Source organism: Tyto alba, unplaced genomic scaffold (genome assembly GCF_018691265.1).
Source record: "Tyto alba isolate M040663 unplaced genomic scaffold, T.alba_DEE_v4.0 Super-Scaffold_17, whole genome shotgun sequence".
NCBI lineage: Eukaryota > Metazoa > Chordata > Aves > Strigiformes > Tytonidae > Tyto > Tyto alba.
The window spans coordinates 7,438,264-7,456,421 of record NW_024881279.1 but is presented as its reverse complement, the minus strand read 5'-3'; positions in this window follow the sequence as shown (position 1 = coordinate 7,456,421).

The window sequence follows — 18,158 nt, the reverse complement described above, 5'->3', positions numbered from 1 at the left end:
GTTTCTGCTGAGATAAAATAAGAAACTTTATATTGTGTATAAGAATTTGCTAAATTTTTTACTACACAGCCATATAATTTAATTGTGCTTCACTTACTACTATTTGGTCAAAATGACTTAAATGTTATGAAGTCAACTATTGAATGTGTTAAATGGTCTGTTTCCTCACACTTCTTATTTTAAAGCAAGCAAGTTCTGTAACACTATAAGTGAGTCCTCAGTCAAAGAGGTTTATTTTGTATACAAAGTACAATTTCCCAAGGAGTCATTTGGGGCAGCCAAGGAGGATGTAGTTTATCCGGGATATAGCTTTAAACATATTTTTTTAAAAAGAGAAAAAAAAAAAAAAGTGGTGTTACTTTGGTTTTGATTCACAGATTTATCAAGGAAGGGCACTATGCATGAATAACACTATTTACTTTTACCTTTGAGAATGGACTTATTTTTATCTCTGTCTTCTGCAGATATTTCACCACTGTAGTCTTTACAGACCACTAGTCCAGCTCTTGCTACTCATGTGAAGAACAATGTTTTCTTTTGAAAGACCATTATGTGGCTTGTCTAGGTCTGCCAGAGTACATAAATGTCAATTTTGTGTAATCACAAAATTACTTAAAATTATTAGGGCTCAATGAAGAGTTAGTCAGGGAACTAAGGGATCCCCTTACTACTTTTTGCTTTTCCTAACCATAGAAATCAACAAAGTGCTTCTAAAGAAAAAATGTCATTATGAAGCTGTCTGGGCTAAGTGAAATTCAGTTCCTTCTTCATGCAGATCTTGCACAGCCTTGTTTGGTTTTACTGTTCCCCCTCTTCTGTCTTAAGAGAGGGGAGGGGAAATCACATTTGAAATATTTAAATAATGGTGAATTCAAAGTACAGTAAAAGATTATTCCCGAAGGATTCCTATTTTAATCAGAAAACTGTACATTTAAGACAAAAGTCTGGCTAGCTAAAATGGAAGACAGATAATTTTAGAATAGAAGCTACATTATTTGCATTCAGTGATATTGAAAGGAGTATTAATTTTCATGCAATGATACTTAGCAAGACAGTTTATGTGGTTAATTCCTCTTTATCTCAGATTTATTGTTTTTGGGGTAATGTTTTAAGAAACGTTTTTGCCATTTAACATTTCAAGTGAATCACACACTTTAAATATTTAAAATCAGCCAAAATGCCACTGTATGTTAAAAGGTGAACTTCCATGATTAACTGTCAGTTATACCTTGCATTCCTATATAATCTTCAACAAGATTATGATACAAATGATCTAGTCAAGTTTTTGACCTTTGAAAGGCTCGTAGTAATAAGTATCAAGTGTAGCTGTAGTTGGAATAACATAAAAAAACCCAAATCACCCGAATGCATTGTGTGTTTAGCAGCATATTGTAGAAAATTCAGAGCAATACAAATCACAGTATTTAGTGAGAAATATTCAATAGTTGCTAAATAGAGCTGGATACAGCAAGTTCTGAGCAACCACTCTGTGCTAGCATGATGGCAATACGTGTATGTAGTGCAACAATCAAAAGTCATCTTCCAGTGGCATCAAATACCAATCAAAGGTTCCATGCTTGTATTGTACTATTCCCCCCCTCCCCATTCTTCAAACCACTAAGTCATTCTTCCCCTTGTGCACTGGGGTAAGTGAATACCAGTTGAGGAAAAACAGTATTAGGAAATGATAACATGTTTCCTTTAGAAAGTCATCCAAAAAAATCCCCCAAACCCAATCCATCAAAAAATTCCACAGCACTGAATAAATTCCCCTATTACAACAGTGATTATTAGAGACAACAGTTTTAGCTGTTGAACTACCCTAATGCAGCTAATTATCTAACATCCTTTCCCATCACTTCTAATCAAAGAGTGATTTTGTAAAAAAAATCTTATTTCCAGTTTTCTTAACACTTGTACTGAGTCAAAGCAATCATTACTTCTACTGTACCAGATAGTGGCATCCTTGAAAAAAATCCTCTTCACTACTGAAAGAATCAGCAGTTTGAAACTAATTTCAAAGGCCATTAGAGTCCCTGAGGGGAAATGGAAATGTGCGTCATTGTAGTAAATATGTGTTGTTGTAGTAAATAAAGGAAAAAATAAGAGTTGTCTGGTCAAGACAGACAAAACAATGGTCGAGACAGACAAAACTACAAAACAGATTCTTCTTCAAAGCAAGTTAACACCAAAAGCCCCCCCAAACCCCCAAAAGCCTTTATTGCTCTCCTCCTTTTTTCCTTTATACTTTTTCTACAGGGTGTACAGATTTTCCGGACCGCCTACTGAAACGCCCCTTCATGTATGTGTTCATACATCGCATGTTCATGGAAATGAACCCTGGCTCTTGCCAGGGCGGGGAAGTTAACATGCATAAGCTCATCACGCAAGCATAGTAAGATGAAAAGTTCAAAAGTTCGGGCTCCCAAGATTTCTAGTATCTCTATCCACCTAAAACTAGTTCCAAGTACAGGGTTATCAGTTCTTCCGATGTGACTCTTTTCTTATTGGTTCAGAGTTGCTATGCTCTCTTACTGCAGTTGATAAGCTTGCTCATCTTGCAGCTCCTCCTGTTCTTGTTTGCTCTCTAAGGGGTAGTTTGGAATCCTTTCAAGGTCAAAGTTGCTCCTTGCCAGGGCCTTAGTCCAGCTGAGGTCCCCCACATAGACTATTGAAGAGAAACTTGCGTTAAGATATTGGCATGGAATCAAAAGAACAGCAACAGAACTCAGTGTATATTTAATCAGCCAGTCAAGACCAAATACTCACCATATAGATATTAAATGACAGTGTGAGGGAAAGTGTAGTATATATATTGTTCTACTCTGAACTATTCTCTGCTTTTTAGTAAGAAAAAAACCCAAACAAACAAAACGCTTTTAATAGCAGTGTAGTGGACTGGAATGTGAAATATCAGAAAGCAGGTAAAAACAGCACATCAATTTTCCCTTTTGTTATTTAATATGTTATTTGTTGGTGCTCTAAAAAGCGAGGCAGCAAGCAGAACTTCCCACTAGGTGACACTATGGCACTACTTTATTCACAGAGCAGCCTCTAACATACACCAAGAACACACAGAGACCAATTATCATGTGAATCATGTGAAGCTACCCGGGAAAAAACAAATAGCTCACAAGGTGTCTCCTTCCCAGCAAGCACTGTAAAAACCAGATTTTTGTGCCAGCCTTAAAAGACTACATGGATTTTAGAGACGATGTTTAGATAGTTTTCTGTTGGGAACAGAACTGCGCAACAGCACAACAATGCCTCTTTAAAAGCCTTACTCTCTTGGAACAAAGTTTTTAGAATAGGAAAAGAAACAAGCTAAGATGCTTATCTGAGCAGCTCCTGAAGTTGTAGTGCCCTGTGATATAAACTGTGCTAATAGAGACCATCTGGGGAAAAGGAAATAGTTGCTTGGCTAGCTTTTATGGGAGGTTCAACTTGTGACTGTTGAATATGTGTCCAGGAGTATTCTCTAATGTAATCCTAGCTGTTAATGAATTCAGGGTCATTTATCAGCTCTTGAGTTTCATGTGGGATTATGAAATGATTAGTATTTTACAAAAGATTTTGGTCTGTTAAGAGTTGTTATATAATGTTCCAAGCACTTTACAAGAGTTGGAAAGTTTGGATAAACGTTATAATTTGATCTAGCCTACAGACCAAATCAGAAATCAGAGCACATCTGTTTGCATCATGTAATTTGTAGACTTTATGACCTGTGTGGTTTTGGTTTACATTTTTCATGTTGTTTTTTTTTTTCCCTTTCCTTGGCTCTTACTAGCATGGCTTTTTTCTACTATTGCATGCAGATAACTTTGGATCAAGCCTAATTTTGAAGGTTTTATAAAAGTATTCTAAATCAACTCAACTGAGGGGCATAGAGTCAAAGGAATTTTAAATGTGATTACAGGCTGAGTCCTCATAAGATATGAATGCAGTATCTTTGAAACATGCTGACATTTTTGCTATTTAATGCAGTTTTCAGTTAATTCACATAGGAATACTTATATGTGACTTAATTAGCTGAAGAAATGGGTTCATATTGTTCTATTAATATAACAACAATGTTGCAAGTTGCAGAAGAAAACATTGTTAGATATTCTATGATGAGCCAATGAAATGCATTATATAGTCCCTAGACAAGTCTAGAAAGACACCTTTATGCTACACAAGAACATTGTTAGTTATTTTAGTCATATATCTTAAAAGAAAATATTAGAAGTTCATTAAAAATTCAATCTATTATCCATGAAGGTTGAAAAAAATTCAGAGTTCTACTTAAGAGAGGATTCTCCCCCCCTCTACTAACATGGCATGATTTGCTATATCATGGCTACAAAAAATTGTGAGAGAATCACTCTACATGAGGTGAGAGTTTCCCAGTACTTTTTTTCTGCCAAGTACCCTTTTGGCATCCAGCTACACTTCCAGGTTTCTCTCCTTCCTTTCCTGCCCAACTGCAGACACAAGTTTGGTTATTCTAGGCTACACAGTTATTTTCTGAAAAGCTTGTAAATTTACTGGACACAGTAGAAATATATGCAAAATTATTTTAAAATTAATAAAGAATGGTATTATAAGAACAACAGAACTCTGGAGGAGTTTAAATTTTTGTAAAGTACTGCACATAGCAGATAACAAAGTGTTTTTTGGCTCTAGTAAAAAAGGAAAAAAGATAAATTAGGCAAATAGTACTAAGTTTCCTGCAACATATTTAAGTAGTAAGCTTCTTCTTCAATAGGTATACTAAAAGAATTTTTTCTATTTAAGATACTAAAGAACACTTAGGTGCTTGCATACAATTCTAGTGACACTGCACTTATGCACTTGAGGGCAGAATGTGGCACAAACTGGCTAAGTCTTCTCCACAAATAATTGTGGTCTTATAACTGAGTCACTTCTGTAAAATACAGTAAACAAAGAGTTGAAAAAGATTGCAACAGATAGTGTGAGAAGGGCAATTCCTTTTTTTTTTTTTGGTTGCCTTTGATTTTTTTCAGTTTTCTGATTGCTTTGTGAATGATATTACACACTAATTAGTAAGATATCTAGAGAGTCTAAACCAAAAGTGAAGTCAATAAATCTTTAGCTAGATTTTTTGTTTTGTTTTAAATAGAAACAATATCTTCTCTCTCTTCTTTCCTTTCTTACCTCAGAGTTTTTATCCTTGCAGAGTTGTAAGCAATAGTTGGTTTGACACACTTAAGTATAACTCCCAGACTCTTTGATTCAATAGGAATTTTTATGGGGGGAAAGAGGGATAAAATGAACTAGGTGTTTTACAGCTGTGCAAAAGCACCTCAGTTATTGACAGAATCAAGGGGAAAACTAAGCCTTTAGGTAATGCAAGTGTATAGCTCAGCTTCACTGTTTTTCTGTTATCAGTTCTCACATTACAAGTTAGGCTGATTTCTCTTTAAGTCATTTCCATGCTTCAGGAGTAAGATGGAAACTTGAGTAGACAGGTTAGATGTTAACAGTGAGATTGCTTAGCGATCTTTCACCAACAATCCTTTAGAAATACCTTCGCTACTCCATTTGAGGGAATTAATCATATATAAGCATCTCACCTTTGGAAACAGAACTGAAAAACGTAGGACACTAGTGACTCAAGTGGTTTAAACTAATCTAAGCTGGGCCACTGGAGTGCTGCTGTTCTCCTTTTCCTCCAGCTGTATGTTCCCATTTCCTTACAACAGCACTGCTCCCCGTCTGACCTCTTGATAAGCCAATCAAAGGTAAAAAATGGCAGGAAATTAAGGCTGCAGCTCTCTAGCAGCCTAAGGCAATCTAACTGCTGTCTGCCTTGTCGCTAGCTCTTGCCTCTGGCCAAACCCTTTCCGTGACTCCCTTGGTCATTGGGTTGCTGAGCCATTTCAGTGCTCTGAGTTGGCAGAAAATGAATACAACAGAAGTGAGTAGTTTTCTGCTGATTTAATGCACCAAAACAGCTCATATTTTCCAAATTGTGTGTTGGAATAATTGCTCACTATATGGAAGTCCTGTTCAGCCTCCAGTTTTCTGCCCGCCCTGAGTTCTTCACAGAGACTCCACATAGCAGATCAGCAAAACAGATGACAGACTTACTACTGAAGTGCTTTACCTTAAACATCTTTCTTCCCATCTTTCATCAATCATAGGGGCTCCTGGCATCATACCAGCAGTAAATGCATAGGGAAAAAAAGACCAGAATTAGAAAGTGGAATCATTGCCTTGGTAAATCCCAAAAGCTTCTAGTAACCAATGAATTAGGGATTTTGTGATTAGGAGTTGCATCTGAAGTAGCCATCTTTAGATAGAATAAATAGAAAACATGATCCAAGTGTAGACTGAAGGCTTGTATTCCCAAAAGTAAAATCTCTCCAGAAGCCCTTAAGTGATTATTCTTTCAAATTTGTTCAATTCAGATCCTCAATTTATACTGTCCTGACTTATACTTTTAATCTTGAATGCTGGTGTTTTTTTCATATGGGCATATGTAACTTTCTTCATTAAAGCCTGAGTAACAGACAGAGCAAGGAAGCATTACAAATTTTCCAGCTAGAAAAGACATAGAAGGGTCTAATAATGCCAGACACATTTAGTGTGCTATAGGTGGCATTAACTAGAAGTGCATACCATGGCAAATTTCTGTTGACACCTCACCTCATGTAGTACAGATCTCTTTAAACTCTTTCACGTGATCAGGAGAGTTCCTTTTTACACAGAAGACCTCCTTCTTAGGGTGAACTTTAAAAGCACACAAAGATAAAAGTTACAGAATTTATCAAATGGTGAAAGAGCCATAATTTATAATAACTGGGGTTGCAATAAAGAAGCATAATAATGGCTTCAATGAAATGGAGAACATTAATCTTTTTAGGTGAAACTTGTTTAAAATTTTGAGCTGTGTGAAAGGAAGAGACCTCTAATTGAATTGCCACTTTGTGCAAGTGGGGAGGCAAAGACACCTCTGGTAGATGGCTGTGTTTTGTTAACAGAGAGTAGTAATTGGCATCCAGCTGTTAAGATACAGTATGTTGCCATCTTTCCTTTTCCTCTTTGTTCTATTAATTCCAGAAGATTTTACACAGTGCACTGACTGCTGCTAGGAAATATGGTGTCAGTAGCTGTAGCAAAATTTTCTAGTCCTGTATTTGAATAATCTCCCTCTTTTAAGTATCAGAACAAACCCCCTGAACCCTCATCTGAAGATGCTCCTATTGACTGAAGCAAGGGAGAACAATGTGAGGTCCTAAAATAGTAATAAGTGCTGAAGTTAAACAATGCTGAAGTTTTGTTGGTTTTCTAATAAACATAAACCAAACATGTTCATTTTTTAAGTATAATAAGAGCAATAAAAAAATCCTGTTATTCTCTGCCAATTACCATTTCAGGTTGTGATCTTGGCAGATTTCATAACCTCCAAACTCCAGTACTGCCAGGATATGTTGATATTGATCTACCTTGAGTCAATGTTTTATAATGGTTTAGGGCATAAGGCCACCCAAGGCGCTAACTTTTACATAATACCAAGGCCCTGATTTGGTCTTTAACCTTTTCAGGGTTGCCACCTGCAGTCTGTAAATAATGAAGGAAAAGATCTCTTTTGTTTCACAGTATTGTATTAGTGTGTTACCACTGCTGTGTTGGAACTCTTAAAAAAGGATGGCATTTCAGGTGAATCTCCAAATGTTCCAAATCTGATGGTTCTTTCCAGTCAGGTGTTTGGTCCCAGGATGAGCAAATCTCAGTCTTATTATTAATGTTTTCTATGTTTCTGAAAATTCCACAAGGCGTTTCAAGTAGAGGAGAAAACTGGATATGCTGCTGAAAAAGATTGAGTGAATGAGATATAAAGGCAGTCACAGGTGGCTGCATTTTAGTGTAAAATTGAAAAGTCATTAAAGAATTGCATGGTGTCAGAAAAAATAGTTGGTTTTGCTTTTTGGAGAAAGTGTTATGTTTATATGTAAGACAAATACTACTTAATTAAAAAACTGCACAGTCCAATACTAAGTCATACTGCATTTTACTCATAAGGAGAAGCCTTATGGCTAAGGCACTGGAGAAGGATTTAGAATATTTTTGTTCTGTTCCCAGATCTGTGGTAGTTTATGTATGTCCTAATGCTTATAATGTTTATAATTCAGAACTTTGCCTTACTTTTCTTTCTACAAAATAGTTGCTATCTTCCTTCATTTTGTCTACTTAGACTGCAGGCTATTTGGAATGGGGACTTCTTATTGTATTACTAAATGCATATATCATGCCTGGCACAATCAGAGCTAATGTGGTTTGGGTAAGTAGATATATATTTAATGCTACTGTTTTTAAAAAAATATTGTAAAGTGCTGCTGTTGAATTGGAGTTCTTACAGTTAAGGTTACTTTTATGTCTGGTTGTAGAGAAAATGTTGCGCAGTGAAAGCTATAAATTTTCATTAACAAAACCAAATACGTTTGCCACAGGCTTCTAATTTCAGTTCATGACATGTCTTTGAAAGGAAAGTATCTTAGTTATTTGTTATTTGTGGAAACTGAGCTGCAAAATCCACATGTGCTTGAGAAATTATGTAGATATAATGGATCCCAAAATAAGAAAGAGGAAGGAAAGAGCAAAATTTTTTCCTGAGCAGACTGGACGTGAGAGAGGATTTTGAACATATTTCAACTTTTTAATAGTGCAACTGTAGAGGACTAGGACTGTATGATAATAGAGGGAAGTCCTTATGTGTTTTCCTTATATGACTGACTTACTGTGTTTTCTCACCACTATGCCCATATTTTATAAAACCCAATTAAGGAAAAAACAGCTTGATTCCTAATATAGGTGTTGCCACAATTTTATCATAAAACTGGCTTTTCGGTCTAATCTCTGGTTAGTGGAGATAGAAAAAATAATGGAACTGTGGATCTACGCGGCAAGTTAACTATTTTTAAAAATAATTTCTGCTACAGATCTCTTTTCATTTGACTATGACACTCTGTAGAGCTTCCTAATTAGCCAGCTTCTTTTAAAATTCAGTTTTAGATCAGAATCAGAGCAGTGAGCTGTTTGATTTCTGATTTTACTCATTACATAAAATTTTACTTCTAGAGTGGCTCTGAGATGCACTGAGGGCAGAGTCCAAAGGAAAATACTTGCTTTGTGGCTAAAGTGTCTCTGGAATTTATTAAAACCAGTCTTGTGGTAGACTGGAGGTAGTGCCTATATCTGAACTTTAGGCCTCTGTGTATTCTGTTCTCAATTCTTCTTTTTCTCTCTATCTTCCTCCTTTATGTTTCCTAAGTGATCATAGTTGATGGTATCATGATCACATTGCTTTCTTAGCTAAAAATTATATTGCTTCATGAAAATGAATTTAGCTGGCATTAATTAAAGATGTGATTCCTGCTTTTGGAGAAGGAAACCATAATGTGACCAAGTGATTTTAGATCTTGCTAATCGAAGTTTCAATCTCTGCAGTGATAATTGATAGGAGATCTGAATCTCTGTGAAGTAAAAATTAATTTATACTTATGAACAGGCCAGAAGACACAGAAAGCTAGTAAGAATTTGTTTTGGGAAGTTTCCTCAGGATAGGGACCATCTTCATGATCACAGTTGTGAGGCTTATTGGTACTTTTATTAAAAATTCCAGAAAAACTTTATTGTCCAGGACAGATGTGGAGCACACAGATGCTAGTAGTGAAAAAGTAGAATGTGATCAAATACAACATGCACTGTTCTTAGGGACCATAGGAAGCAGAGATGGAATTAGGGCTGATAATCAATTGTAAGAAACAAAACCCCCTTAGTTGGAATTTTACATTATAGTTTCTGTTTTTAGAAGACCATCAATTCAGTAATCTAGTCTTTGTGAATCATATAAGCTGGCAAGCACATCTTCTATATTTTCTTCAGTTTGAGAAAGCAGCATTCTGTAGGTGGCACTTAACAATATACTTAACTTTAGCATATGCTTAATTTTGCTGATTTGAATGATCTCACTTAGGAATAAAATGGGCAGAATTTGACCCTTGATAACACAAAAAATGAGGCATCTGCAGAAATGCCATGCTCCCAGTTTTTTCATTAGTTCACATTCTGCTTAGCTGGTTAGACCTGTTAATGAACAGTCTGATTTGCATATAACTGTCTATGCAGACAGTCTTTTCCCTTTGACTGTGATAGTTTCCTACCTGTTATTCTGCAGAGTTTGATGAAAATTCAGCTGTTGTGAGAAACATGTGGCACTGAGACTCTGCTATGACTCAGTAGCTGGCAGGTAGCCCTACACATTTGCTGAGTAAGCTGTTATTCCTTGAGTTTGCAATTCAATGGCTTATATTTTGTTGGAAAAATTAATACAGTGATGTGATAGTTTTTGTGGCTTCTTTTTACTTGGCACATTTCTACTACCTATCATATTTCTGTTGTTTTAATATCAGCCTAACATGAATTTAAAAGCAGTGCTGTCTTCTTCAATATCTGAGAATCTCATACACCTGTTTCTCTGAGGTATTTCTAATATGCTGAATTATAGAGGACAAAAGAAATAACCTGATGTTATGTTCTTTTGATGATGATAATAGGAAATATTAGGAAATAGGAACTATGCCTTAATAGAAGTAGCAGTTTTTCCTGCACTGAACTTTTGTCTCTCAAAATTCCCAGACCTTTCAGTCTTAAAAACATCAAAAACTATTTTGTACCACTTGCAGAAACATTACATTGTAAAACAGGAAATAAAATACAGAGTTTACAAGGGATTATGTTTTTGTTTACCCCGATACATTCTATGTTTATCTTAATTTTGAAATGTTGTAACAAGGCATGGAATTATTTTAAAAAGAGCTCAGTCTGCTGCTACCTCCACATTTGCAAAGAAACTTAGGAAACCCAACCTAGGAAACCTTATTTTAATATAATTCTGAGTATACAGTTCATTACTGTCACTAAGACACTCAGATTTATCTTGATTTAAATGTCAGAAAATATTATTCAAGTGTGGAAGACACTAAAGATCACATCTAACTGGTATATTGAATCTTAATTAGGAGGGAGACCATATAAAACTCAGAAGCTTCTATGAACTAAGAAAACAACCCTGACATTCTCTGTTCGGCTCTGGGTATTTGTTGCTGACTTTGATCTCCAGTAATAATCTCCAAAGAGCTGTGATTCTGGCTCACCTAAAAGTTGGTTTTACTTTCAAACTTTACATGGTAAGTCATTATTGCCAAATTACTCTGGAGGGACTAGAACCTCATAAAAGGCACTTTATTTCCCATTATGAGAGTTAGAGATTAGGCAACGCTACATAAACCAAAGCTTGTTTCTTCTCTGCTGCTCAGTTTACTTAGTGTTAAATATATTCTGTACATTGAAACTGTATCCTCTTTTTTTTTTTTTTTTAAACAATTCCTATTATGTTTAGAAAATATCACAATATTTTTAAAAGATATCAAAAAGTAGTTGTGAAATGGACTAATGCATTATCCTTTGCTTGAGATAAGACCACAGTCCACATCATAGTCAATGGACTCATCTGGCAACTGGGGGGAAAAGAAAAAGCTTTTTCTGCCAGCTTTTCTTCTCTGATATTTGTTCTTGGCAGGATTATTTCTAATTAGATCGTTCCTTTTCTTAATCTTAGAAGGGACACATGCAGTGAGTAAACAAGCAGACTTTGTAGCTCATGCATCTGAACTGCAGCTAATAAAATGCAGACTCTCTTGCTGAAGCTGCAGCTAATTTTAAATTTTTAAGTCCATTGTCATGACTAATTACACAATTTCCCTTTGTTATATGAGGACATTATGGGGACAATCTGTGATAGACTCTACATCAAACTTCAAATTATTTGGACTTTTACTATGGTAAAGTTTATGAATTTACACTGTGACCTTGAAAAATACTTAAGGCACTCAGAACTCTGAGATGAGTTTAGCTTTTATTTGAGAGAGCCATGTTAAATGTTATCACATACTTATGTTGTAATTTTATTGGCACCATATCACGTGTTATAAAAAACTATTAGGATACCAGAATCTGTTTCTTTCTTCCTGACACTCCCAGTGTTATGAGAACCAAAGCTGAAATCTCATATCAGAGAAGTTGGAAAATATGCTCATGTTTAAACACAAACAAAGCAACTCAGTCCATTTTCTCATTTCTACCTTGAATAAGTAAAAATGATTACTGGTATTTTCTAGGTGGATGTCTACCAAAATCAATGAACTAGTAAACAGGTTTGCATGAAGTACTGCAAAAAAAATGCCCCAGGGAACCTTTCTGAATATTTACATAAAGACCCTGTTGCTATGCATTCTGTTGAAATGTTATGTTGTGCTGGGACAAACATAGTTAACATTTGTTGGATGCTGAAAGTGATTCTTGGAGAGGATGAGATCAACTTATCATTATAAAGTTGGTTGGTTAACTTTTTGGTTGGCTGTATCATACAAAACCTGATTGTTTTGTGTTGCTGAAACTTATGCTTATCATGGTACAGGAATAGGTGTAGGAGATATCAGTCAGTGCCGAATTGGCATTTTTATGCAGAATGGGGCTGATACAAACTTGTAATTTTCAGTCTGTAGGAAGTTCTGAAATCCATGTTTCATTTTCATCTCAGGATAGGAAGCAATGCACTTTCAAAGGCAAGTTCTTAATGCAGCTTTGTTTAAACTGACACATTGCTGGCAAAAATTGTCTACGATAGAGCAACATAATTTTTCCAATGGCTGGTTTGCTATGTAAGACTTCATTCTGGTGTATTCTGGGTATCTTCAGGTATGCAACTACATGTCAGCTGTCCTTTGGGAAACAAAGTAATAACATTGTCACAAATATACAGGACATTACAAATACTGTTCGGTTTACTTCTAAGGTAACGTAGTTGCAAAGAGTCCTTTTACCTTGGATTATTTATCACTTTCTAGTGATAAGAGTCTATGCACAAAAGTGTAGATTGTTTACTGACCAAATTCCTTTATTTTCATTGCCATTTTTTCAACATTTGCAGGAAAAAACATATAGAAGTATAAATCTTATATCATAACTGCATTCTGGTAGGTCTGCTCTAAAACTGAAAGAAAATAGATCTTGTCCCACAACTCATCATGTCTTTGTGAAGTTGTGCTATGCTGTGGCATCAGTTTGACAGATAATGATCAGCCACAATGTTCCTGTTATAGCTTAACTGGATTTATAGATTGTCAGTTTCTCTCTGGGCCCAGCTGTGTGTCTGCAAAACGGGCTGAAAACTGCTGCCCCCTAGTATTTCTCTGATAGATTGTCATGTGTAGCTCTTCAGTAACTTGGACACACCTTGAAGCCTTATGGTTTGAATGACTGTGGCGGAGCAGGTAGAAATAAGTACTAATGATTTGCATTTCACTCAGCTCAGAGCAAACACAGACTGGATACTCCAAAGGCCTCTAGAGAAGTGTAACATAATTGTTAATGACTTACAGAAAGCTTTGTTAATTGTTTTCCAGTTAACTGATTCCAGAAGATTCTGAAAGATAAGAAATCACAGTCTATGTATTTGAAGACCTCAGCCACTTTCATTGTTAAGGGAAGAGGCAAGCAGAGAAGACAATTGGTTCTTGATCAGAAAATGAAATTGTGTGATAAATACTTTTTGTATCTCTGTGTCAATATTGCAGCTCAATAGTTTCACTTGCTAGTGCATGGACGCTAGTTTTCTGTGGACTATTCTAAGAATCAATGAAAACAACCTGTTGTAGCTATGCTGAAACTCATTCTATTGGAGTCTACACCTCCATTGTGAAATGTTTCTATATATGGAAAAAAGCTGAAAATCGTTGTAACAAATCAATATTGGAGTGTTATCAGTGGGAAGGGAGGGTTGCCAAGGGGGGTGCCTGTAAGAGGTAACAACAAAGAAAAGACAAAAGGAAAATTACATGGAAAAGAAAGCTAGGAACAAGCTTGACAAGAAGCTGGTAGTCCAAATCTGAGAAAAGCCCAGAGGAAGTGTTCATGTATCTCAGTAGCATGTACAGTAACTCTCAAATCTTGCTCTGTTGGTTTCTGTTAAAAAGAAAAAGAAAAAAAGGAAAAAAAAAGCCCTTGGTAAACATGACAGGACCAGATGACTTAGGATAAAGGGAGAATGAGCGGCAGAAGGATGCCAGGTGTGTTCTCCAACTCTTTGGACTTTGAATACATTTTCAGCCAAATAGACAGTCTTTTGAATTTTAGTCTGAAAGTTAGTATCTTGTATGTGATATTCTATGAGATCAATCAGATGTTCAAATGTCCTTCAGCAGAAATCGTGGCTCTTAACACCTCATGGAATTTCCTTACTGCTGGCTTCGACAACTCCCTGGCATTTTTTTTCCTGACTTCTGCCACTGACTGAACAGAACAAGATCACAGTGAGGTTAGAAATACACCCAAGCCATCACCAGTACAATGTTTAATTTTCTTAGATTATTAGAGTAGCTGTAGTGCTTGACTTTTGCAAGAATTCCTGAACAAACTTTCAGAGATACTTATGAACTATGTACACCAGTAGTGTAATTGAGGGTGATTATCAAATGAGAAAGTCTATCTGTATTTATGGACACCTGAGCTGTATGAAGGTCTTGCTGCAGTCCTTAGTCATGCTTTTCTTAATTGTAGACAGTTGCAAACAACTGATTGTTTGTATAGAATTAGTAAAGAATGGACCCTTAGACATTTTAATCATCTAACAATGAAATTTTCATGAGGCTCAAACACCAATACTTAATGGTATAGATTACTCCCTATTGACTTTGGTATATACCAAGATATTTTAATTTTCTTCAAGCAGTCTGTTTTTGCTGTCAGTCATAATATAGCTAGAATTACCACTATGATTTCCAAGCAGGTGTTTGCGGGAAAGCTGCTTGTTTTATTGATACTCTGTAGAACTGAAATAGATTTCTATATATATTTTTCCCTAATATGCTGTTGATATGCATCATCAGCAATCCCTGTTCTATGGAAGTAATCAGGAGAATGCAATAGAGATGGTTCAGAGGAAGTTAATGTAACAGGATTACGGACAATGTAACACTGTTGTAAAGGAATGCAAGTTCTTAGAGTTACAGAATTTAAACTTAATTAAACTAATGACTGCATTGGATTCTTGTGATCAGATTCCAGCTAATGTTATTCCATGTCATTCTGCTGAAATTGATAGCATGTGCCTTGGGATGCATCTTCGATCCAACTCAACTAGGCCAATTCTACTGACTTCCCCAGAACCAGTGGTTGCATCAGCTATGGAGTGGCCCATTCGTGTGGCTCTGTTAACTATCTATTGTCTCTGTGCTTCCTTCTCACAATGAAAATAAAATAGCACAGTGCTTTAAAATTAACCACATCAGTCTGCAAGATTGCAATCTATAAACCACAAGAAGTGAGTTAGCCAACACATTTGATACAATTATGTATGCAATATTTTGTTTGCTGTACTATATATTAGGTAAAGAAATATAGCATACACTTCACTGTTATTTGTTTGAGGCTTATATAGCTTGAATAATAGTTCTGACAAAAGAAAATTGGTTATAAACCAGAGGTAGTTATAGGCCAAAAATACATGGTAAAAGACACCACCTTGCTTAGATTGATGGGTTTCTACTTGAGAGCTTAAAAAAGATTGTTGATCTTGTAGTCTTTAACTTCTGTTTATCTGGATCAGACTTCATGTGCTTATGTAGATTAAAATAATTTTGTATGATTTTTTTTAAAAAAGAAAAGAATTCCTTTCTTAAAAGCTTCCTATATAATTGGATAACATGACTTATTTTAATGGTGGGAAATAGAAACAAGAGGAGAAAAGAAGCTAGATATGCTGACTTCTATGATTTTTTTTTTGCCAAGGCAATGATTCAAATTAATTTATAATAAATTTTTATCAGTAAACATTATTTGAAAATTTTTAACAGCTCATTCTATGGCACTATACAGTAAATACTGTGACTGCCCTGGCAGTCACTGTTAATTCAACTGTACCTTAATTCAGCTGTGCTCAATAGGTTTTGATGAGAGCATAGTATTGTATGGGTGGTGATTTTTCTAAAAGTGCAGGCACTTTCATTCACTGATCTGTGTCTCAGCCTCTCACAGGGTGCTATAGGAATAAATGCCTGTGAAATGTTGATGGACATTCATCAGTTGTCACGATGACCATAGAGACAATTATTTATGTTGTGAACTTAAAGAAGATTTGATGCTCATCACTGTTTATCATACTCCTATGTTAAGACTGAAGAGACGTAGTATCTCTAACATCTGTTTGTGCTAGAATTTGAACTTTGAAAATTAGATCAGTGACAAGTTTTTCAGTGACCATATTTGATGGTAGGATGGGTTTGCAATATTTTTTTTTTTCTCATGACTATTGATTATCTTCTGGTTCTCATTGATAAATATTAGGGAAATGGAAAATAATATTTGTTCAACTGGTGTGTGGGGTGATTTGGCACATCCAAGTAGCTGTTAGGTGGTAGATGCTTATAAATAATTACCCAAGGTTTCCATTAACTTAATTTTACTTTATTTAAGAAACAGTCTAAAATGTAAATACTTCGTCAACTGGCTTCCAAGGAAGACAAAATATAGGGCATGTACTAATACTTTACATTTAGAAATCCATAGAAACATGGCTTTTCATTACAGGCTTTGTTTTCCTACTGTTGCCTATATAAATTCTTTATCTTTGAATTTCTGCTTTTTATTCTGTCTATATTTATAGAAGAGGTCATTCACTTGTAGTCAGTGACTGCCAACTTTTCCCTTCCAGAATAGATTATTGGCTATTTTCTAGTGCCTTTAGTATTATAAAACCTTTTCTTGAGCTTGCTGTCAGTGAAGAAGCCATTCAAAAATAATTTTAGTAGGGTTGGCTAAAGCCCATAAGTCACATGCTATTTTAGCTTTTTATCTTATTGAATTCAGGAGGTGAAAGTGACATAGTAATGAAAAGTCAGAAGGGGGAGAAGTGGATCAATATATTGCTAAATTCTTATTGAAATTCTCATGCTTAGACTGTTCTGGGCGGTTTTATTTCTGCTTAACATTTGCTGAGTAAAAGTCATTGCCCTAGAGATGCAAGATTTATTGACACACAGAGATGAAAATGATTAGCTAAAAGGTTTCTGCACAAAGAGAATCAAAATCAGCTGAAACACTACAGGGTGGCTCATATACAGGAGGCTGAGCTATTTCAAATAAGTTATTAATATTCAAAGCTAAAAGCTGAGCTTGGTAGTATTATACCAATTGTTTATTATTTGCTTCCTTTGCAGGGATCCTAAAATTCTGAAAAAAACTTTCATTTATAAGTATAGGTTTATATATTCTATACATGCACACACTTTGCTTGTTCATAAAGGCATTGGTATATTTTCATAGATTTATTTTCTAATTAAGTACGTGTTCGTTTATTTGCAGATTCCAGCTTTTCAAGAGTCGAATTTGTGGAATGTTCCTGCAGTCATGACACAGGTAAAGCTCTATGACAATACATTCTGATTCATTAGGAATCATTCTCACTCATTGTCCTTTTGATTTCATATGCCACAAAATAGGTGTATTGGTATAATATATTTAGCTTTTCAAACATCTGAAAGATGTTAGCATGATTTGGCTTACAGTGCATGTGAGTCTGCCAGAAGTACTAGGCAGAACTTCTGCTTTTTGGCCTACTGAAGAGCAGGCTGTGTCTTCAGACTTGACTTTCTCTTGACTTTGTACAGGCAGAGTATAGCAAAGCCTGGAAAATGTAATTGTCAGATCAAATTGAAATACAGTGTGGTTCAGTGCTCTCTGAAGTCAAATACAGAAAAAAATTAATTCTCTAACTAGGTGGCATTCAAAAGAATTTACTAATCTCACTAATGCCACTTACAATTCCAGTGTAACTGCACTCTTAGTAATAAACTCTAGTAGGCCACATCTTTGCTTCCTTCATCCAGTTGCTGAATGGACAGTCATCCTTACACATGGTCCTGAAGGAAATTTGTGCTACTCTATAAGAACATGCTGTTTCCACCCCAGCATGCCAGCACAAATGCTGCAAGAATACTTCTTACCGCAGAGCCTGGGATAAGCACAGACGGTGCTTGAAGCTGTGTTAGTGTCCTGGTGGGCCTCAATCAGAACTGGGTTTCAGGAAGGATATA